Source organism: Mustela nigripes, chromosome 13 (assembly GCF_022355385.1).
Source record: "Mustela nigripes isolate SB6536 chromosome 13, MUSNIG.SB6536, whole genome shotgun sequence".
NCBI lineage: Eukaryota > Metazoa > Chordata > Mammalia > Carnivora > Mustelidae > Mustela > Mustela nigripes.
Genome location: NC_081569.1, coordinates 59,087,108 through 59,095,322, shown reverse-complemented (window position 1 = coordinate 59,095,322; position 8,215 = coordinate 59,087,108).

Below are 8,215 nucleotides of genomic sequence, written 5' to 3'. Positions count from 1 at the left end.
CTGTGCCTGGCCTCTTCATTTTTTAAAATAGTTTATTGATTTTATTGATTTGAGAGAGAGAGAGAGAGTGTGTGTGAGTTGCGGGGTGGCAGAGGGAGAGGGAGAAGCAGGCTCACCCCTGAGTAGGGAACAATCCAGGACCCCAGGATCATGACCTGAGCAGAGGGCAGATGCTTAACCGACTGAGCCACCCAGGTGCCCCTTACCACTTCATTTTATGCATGAGTAAACTGAGGCCCAGAGAGGGGATGTAATTTTCTCTTCAGGATTTTTAAATAGCTGAGTCAGTCAGAGGGGGGCTAACTCCATCCGCCTAGGTTTCCATCTGGAAATAGCAGTGCTCTTGCCCAGATCTGCAGGGAAGCCAAAACTTGTCTATTTTTAATGCCAAATAACTGCCTCTTGTCCTGTAAAACATGGCACTTCTGACCACTCTATATTTGGACAGAGAGATTTATTTTTACTGGAGTGCGGTAGAAGCGGGGCCTGGTGCCACATCCGGGTGTTATTGTACATTGCACGTGCTGGGTTGTAGTCGAGCCCATTAAGCAGCTCCTCTGAGGTACGTGGGGAATTAGTAGGTAATTGGTGAGAGGAATGTCTTTCAAGTCATCCGCCGCTACTTAGGGCAAGGCTGCACTCAGTTGCCCAGGTTAGAAACCTCAGAGCTCACCCTTGTCCCACCTCTCCCTCCCTCTGTCCCTCTCTGATCCCTCCAGAGGAAGTCCCTTGAGATGGTAAAGGCACAACTGCCTAAGTCTGAACCCAGCTTACCGGCTGAACTCCGCAGCTTACCGGCTAAGTGGCACTGGGCAGGTCATAGTCTCCCTGTGCCTCAGTTTCCTCATCTGTAAAAGGAGATTAGTACCTACCTCATCAGGTTGCTGTGAGCATTAAACGTGTGACTACATATAGGGGGCTTGCGGTAGTGCTTGGTACATATTGAGTTTTCCATAAATGTTCACTGTGAATCTTACTAATAATATTATTGCTTTTATTATTTTTATCTGTAGGCAGTTGATCCATAAGCTTCGAGCATTCTACTTAGAAGGGTCTCTCTATTTTTAAAAAATTTTTATTTATTTGTTTGTTTGAGAGAAAGAGTGTGTGTGTGTGTGTGTGAGCACAACTGGTAGAGAGGGAGAAACAGACTTCCCACTGTGCAGGGAGCCCAATGTGGGGCTCGATCCCAGGCCCCCAAGATCATGACCTGAGGCAAAGGCAGAAGAAGCTCAATGGACTGAGCCACCAAATGCCCCTCAGAATGGTCTTTTGCACCAATCCTCTTACCATCTCTCCACATCATCTTCACATACCTCTTCACCTGGACAACTTCAGAGTCCCCTAACGGGTCTCTTTGCCAACCCCGTCCCTCCCACAGCATGTCCTCGGCTACCAGTAGAACTTTCTACAAGACAGACCCAATCCTACCGCTCCCCACTGGAAAAGCTGCCGTAAGGGATCAAGTCCACATTCCTTAGACTGCCTCTCCAGCTACTCCCTTGTATTAATATTCTGTATTTGTCTTCTTGTATTTGCATTCTGCACAACAAATTATCCTAACAGTCAGCAGCTTAACCACTAACATATTATTTCACAGCTTTTGCGGGTCAGGGCTTCAACACTCAAAGTGACAGCTTTGTGTTGAGAGGCTAATATTAAGGTGGGGATTCCCAGATTCCAGAGCACCCCTTTAATTTCCATGAAGTCAACTGTACAAGCCCAGCGGCGGGGCATGGGGAGGCAAAGGGAAATGTAGTAAGGATACAGTGCAGCAGGTGGGTCTCCTACCCTCCAATCAGCGAGCATGTGCCTGGACTGAGTGTGACACAGGAAAATGCATGGCAGCCCTTTCCTGGCCTCATATCACACCAGCATCTTATCATACCCAGAGATACGTTTTCCTGGTTCAGGATAGCCCTAAATGTCAGTGGTTTCCTCCACTGCTCCACGGAAGCAACAGAACTGTCTTCCAACCTGAAGGAGAGGCTGGCTGGCTGGAATTTCCTGAGAAGTGATGTGTCTGCTTGTGGCCCTTCACAGGTGTCAGAATGGATTTCCAAGGGCACTTTCTGCTTCATGTGTTTTTTGCCTTACGGGAGGTCTTACGGCCGGTTCCTATGGAAAATGAGACTATAGAAATTAAAAAAAAAAAAAAAAAGAGGGGGACCTGGGTGGCTCAGTTGGTTAAGCATCTGCCTTTGGCTTGGGTCATGATCCTGGGGGCTGGGATCGTGCGCCCTGCTCAGCAGGGGGTCTGCTTCTCCCTCTCCCTCTGTGTTCTGTCTCTTGCTTTCTCTCTCTCTCTCCCAAATAAATAAATAAATAGTAAATAAAAATCTTGAAAATAGAAAATGAGACTCAATCTGACCACTCAACCCGGCTACCCTGCCCTTCATCCCCTGCTTCCCAGGAGAAGTTTTTGCCCTCTAGAATGGGCAGACTCAACTTGGAGCTGGAATTGCGATTGCCCTGAAGAGCGAGAGGAGAATGATGGAAGTGGTGTCCTGTCCAGCTGCTGCTTTTCCTGCCATTCAAAGTCCTCGGCTTCCATTCTCCTCTGCAGGTGGGTCTGTCACTAGCATTTGAACTCAGGTCAAGCCCTGCTCACTGGAGAAGACGAGATCAGCTGAGCAAGTCCATGGTACTGCCTGAGGCCCTCACCATGAGTGACAACCCACTTCAAGCCCATGCACAGCTTTAAAAGAAACAGGCCACGTGATCCCTGCCCTCAAAATTAGGTCTCAAAAGAAATCCAGTTGCTATGAAGCAGTGGAAACCCTACTTGACTAGGATTAAGGAGACTAGGTTTTTAAGCTAACTTTGTCCCTAACTGCCTCAATGACTTTGGGCAGGGACCTGACTTCACTTGGTCCTTGGTGTCCTTCCTCATCTATAAATTGGGGTGGAACCAGACTGCATATCTATGACCCACCCAGCATTTTTATTCAGCAGTTTCTGTGTTGGGTCTTGAACTCTTGAGATTCTGCTGGAAACCATCTAGGAATCTTCTCCTCGGGAGATGACACAGAATATAGAATTTCTAAGAATCTGGGATTCCAGGAAATTTACTGAGTCTCTTTATCTGTCACTTGGTCCCCAGGTTTAGGAACTCTTAATTTCGTCGTAAAGGAAAAACAAAAGAATGAGTACGGCAGAAACTTAGAAACCAAAGCCAGCCCTTTCCTCATTCTGTCCCTGACTTTGCTCCTACCACAGGAAGTGGTATTTCTTGGGTAATACCCAAGGGTACGTCTCCCTCCTGCACAGCTCATCCTCGCCTATACCATGAAGGAGGGTGACACAGTTCCTGGAGGCACTTGTGTTCCTTGTGCCACATGCTTGATTCCAGAGATGCACCCTTCTCCATTGTCAACACACCCAGAGACTAAAGCTGTGACCACGGTCTGGCCTTTGGGAGACCACCACCCCAGCCCAGCCCAGACAGGGTATCTGTGGCCACAGCTGTCTTTGCACACTGTCTAGCTTATCTACCTTGAAGTGGGGGCGATGAGCCTGGTGCCTTTCTTTTTTTTTTTTTTAATTATTTTATTTTATTATTATTTTTTTTAAGATTTTATTTATTTATCAGAGAGGGTGGGGGGAGAGAGCGAGCACAGGCAGACAGAATGGCAGGCAGAGGCAGAGGGAGAAGCAGGCTCCCCGCTGAGCAAGGAGCCCGATGTGGGACTCAATCCCAGGACGCTGGGATCATGACCTGAGCCGAAGGCAGCTGCTTAACCAACTGAGCCACCCAGGCGTCCCGAGCCTGGTGCCTTTCTATAAACTCAGGGAGGAAAGGGGCTTCTGGCTCAGATGTCCATGTTGAATGAGCTGGTAGGAAGCAATCAGACGTTGAAGGTGAAGGAGAACATGGCCTGTGGCTGTGGGAGACCCAGAAGCTGTCAAGGGCAAAGGCCTGAGAGCTCTGTGCACCCCAGATAAAAGGTTCTTGTTTTTCACCTGAGTGAGCCCAGGGTTCTGCTCAGTGATTCTATCTTTGAAGTGGAGAGGGTTCAGTGGCTGGTGGCAACCTCATTTCTAACACATCATTACATTTGCCAAGTGCCCTTGAGCACAGGGTGCAAACTTCATAGACAATGTACACACACACACACACACACACAGGCTCAGGTGGCCTGGGCGCTGCTTTAAACAGTGACCACAGAAAAACCCGTGAGCCCCCAAGTCTGATAGATCAAGGGGTCCAGGGTCCCCTTGCCTGAGCCGTAGGGCTTGGTACCACCTCAATGTGTTGTTGTTTATTGCCAATCCAGATACATAACTTCAGATCCCTCCTTGAAATGCAGAGAAGAGCCAGTGACATTTCATTGACTAGAGAAACTGAAATCCACCTGGAAGATTGGATCTCACACCCTCAGGACCACCTCTCATCACTGGCAATCACCTCATACTCATTGCCCTGACCACCAATGGGCAATGGTACGTGAATGTCTCTGTGCACGTCTAGATAGACCACATGCTTCCTCCCGGTGGTAGGAACTGATCTGTCCCATTCCCCACAAGATCCTCACTATCCAGCAAATAACCTGACATTTGCGAGATGCCCAGAAAGCTTTGTAGAAGGAAGGAGTGGAGAATAGCAGAGGAATGAGGTGAGTATCGATGGGATGTTCAGACAGATAGGCTCTCTGCCACCATATTCATCTCTGAACTCCCCCTGAGGAGTCCCAGTGGACCCAGGCTTTGAATGGTAAAATCAACCTTGTTTCCTTTTTCTCCCCCAGCCAAAGTCTGGAAGTCAGATTCTGCATACTTTCGAGAAATTTGCTCACTTCAGTGAGATTCAAAGCAGCAGTTTGGGGGCGGGATTGGGGAAAAGACAACACCCTGACCCCCACCCCATGCCCGCATTATAACAGGTGGGTGGGGAGCAGTTTAGCACAGTGGACCGGGCTGAGGGCCACCTGCCTTACTGAGTGTTGGCCTTGAGGGGAGCTCAAGCTCCCCAAACATCTGTGGGTCCCCAGCACCGTGGTGAAGGTGCTGCCAACGGCTGTGGGTGCCTGAGGGTGCAACCAGGGTGGGCTGAGTCAGCAGCCTGCCAGCTTCCCTCTGGCACTGCTCTGCCAGCCACAACCCTCCCTTTCCTGAACAGGGGCCATGAGGGGGAGATGTGGTCTAGGCTGCTCTGGTCTTTTCTCCTGCTTACCGCCCACCTCCACAATCTGGGATGAGAAGGGGAGGGGCTTCAGTGAGCACTGACACAGAAACAGCCTGCAGTGTTTCGATGTTGGGAGTCCAAGGAAGTTCTGTCCAATAAACTCCCCCTTGGACACTGCTCTTGCTTCCAGTGTCTTCCGTCTGCCTCTTCCCAGCACTGGCCCAGGAGCACATGTGTCCCTTCGCAAACCACGGCAGCTCTGTTTTTAAAAAATTTGTATTTATTTATTTATTTATTTAGAAGTTCTCTGCTCCACCATGAGCCCCAGCCAGAAGCTCCCCTCATTGGGAGCCTCCTGGGAGCCTGACACAAAGAGGTAGCCTCTCTCCAGTGGTCTCCTCTCAGACCCTTGAAACCTGTGTCAGCGCTCCTTCCCTCTCCCCCTGCGTGTCGCCTCGGGACTGCCAGTCGCTGGCTCCCTGCGCACAAAGGCTTCTCTGTTTCGGGCCAGGCTGGAGTCACATGCTTTCACTCTTAACCCCAGAGCTTTAAAACTAAACACCCACCCTCTTTGGCCCCAGATGACCCTGTTTACACGTCTGCTGAGCCAATGGCAAACAGCAACAGTAGGGAAAACTTCTGTCAGGAGAAACTTCTCGGCTCTTGGTGTGAGAAAGCAAATCTTCACTTTGTATAATGTGAGGTCTTTAAGAAGTTTTGGGAAATGACTTAGAAGGGAAAAAAAAAAAAGGGAGAGAGAGAGAGAGAGAGAGAGAGAGAAAGCCAGCAGCCCGCCCCAACTCCTCTGTTTTCTAGAGTGTCTCTTACCAGAGACCTGGGTGAGAGGGGGAGGGAGAAGCGGGTGCAGGATAAAGCTCGAAATAAACAGAAAATGGTGAGCAGGGTTTTCACGGCTGAGGGGGAAAACCGTCCAGATTTTCTCATTGAGATCCTACTTTGTTTAACCCTTAAGGAGGATATTTTTATGAAAAAAGGCTTTTTTTCTCTTTGTTCCATGTCACTGGAGATATGAAAGAAAAATTTCCTTCCTTGATTTTGAGGAGTAACCTGTGAAGCTCTGGAGGCTCTGGAGAGGAGGTCTGGACTGATCCACTTCAAAGTTTTGGGTCAGAAGAACTTGCTTTTCTGTTTTCCCCTGAAGATTCCTTTTCTTTCAGTCTATGTGGTAGCCCATGTGAGTTGTGAAGGAAGTCAAGTTTCCTTTGATTGTTCTTATCCCCAATCAAAGTGGTAGAAGTTGAAGGGAAAACACCAGAGCCCAAAAATGCTGGTAACATTGGAGACTCCAGATTAGGGAGCGGGGGTGGGGCCGAGCAAGCCAGTTTCACTGACTCGTCCTCATCCTCGGGGTCAATGAAATTCACTAGGCAGGGAATGGCAAATGAGTATCATCTGGAGTGAGAAACCGGCAGCCAGCAGTGTTAAGAAGGATTCTGATGCTCTATCTAGGCTTAGCAAAAAAGAGCACCATGACTAATGAACAATGTCTGCTGGGCATGGGAAGAGGAATTAACAGTATACATCTGCTACCTCTGTCCTTCCTAGTGCCCTCTTGGAAAGTTAGATTATGGTATATACATAAAGATAAGTAGCAAACCGCGCAGGAGGAGATGGTAAGATGAGAGAAGACATAGCTATGGCAGAAACAGTGATGCTTGTAAAACATTATATGTGGTCCTGCATAGTAGGTGGGCCATGTGACAATAAAATACGAAAGAGCAATGAAATAAAAGCAGAAATGATGTGTGTCACCTCCAGGCAGGGGCAGAAAATGCCCTTGTGCCATTCTTTACTCTCTCTTTCCGTGTTCTGTGATTGGGGAGGCACCTTGCTCCAGATAGGACAGCTACAGCATGGTGTCAACTGTCACCTCGGGTCTCTGAGGACTATGTGGAGTAGAGCCCTTGGCCAACCTGAAATGAACACCCCACCTAAGAGAGAAATAAACCTTTTTTGTGTCCACTGGAATTTTAGAGTTACTATATTACTGCAGGATACGCTGCCCTATCCCCGCTAACATACCTACCAGAGAGGACAGTTTTTTCTTTTCTTTCTCTCTTTTTCTTTTAAGATTTTATTTATTTATTTGACGGACGGAAATCACAAGTAGGCAGAGAGGCCGGCAGAGAGAGGAGGAAGCAGACTCCCTGCTGAGCAAAGAGCCTGCTGCGGGAGTGCAATCCCAGGACCCCAGGATCACTACCTGAGTCAAAGGCAGAGGCTTTAACACACTGAGCCACCCAGGTGCCCTTCTTTCTCTCTCTCTTTTTTTTCCTCCCCATACTGGAGATCACTATTTAAAACAAAACAAAACAGGGGCGCCTGGGTGGCTCAGTGGGTTAAGCCGCTGCCTTCGGCTCAGGTCATGATCTCAGGGTCCTGGGATGGAGTCCCGTGTCGGGCTCTCTGCTCAGCAGGGAGCCTGTTTCCCTTCCTCCCTCTCTGCCTGCCTCTCTGCTTACTTGTGATCTCTCTGTGTCAAATGAATAAATAAAAAAAAAATCTTAAAAAACAAAACAAAAGCAAAAACACCTTGAAAATCAACTCTGGCATATGTGAGAGTCTCCAGTCCAAAAGACACCAGTTGTGAAATAGGGATTCAAATTCTGCAAAATAGTGAAAGTAATTTGAACACATAAACAAAATATAAATATAGTATATTTTATTTATTTTTGTTTATTTTATTTATTTATTTGACAGACAGAGATCACAAGTAGGCAGAGAGGCAGGAAGGGAGAGAGAGGAGGTAGCAGGCTCCCTGCTGAGCAGAGAGCCTGATGTGGGGCTCGATCCCAGGATCCTGGCATCATGACCTGAGCCAAAGGCAGAGGCTTTAACCCACGGAGCCACCCAGGCATCCCCAAATATAGTATATTTTAAACATAACTTCCAGTACTGGTACTTACTACACCAGTATGACCATCTGGGGCCAGATGGGATGGCCAGAAGGATCAATTGCAGAAAGAAGGAAAAAAGGCTTCAGATGATAGCCCCAGTACCCTAACGCTCATGTTAGGGTACTAGGGTACTAGGGTACTAGGGCTGGAGAAATCTAGATAGAAAAGGTAA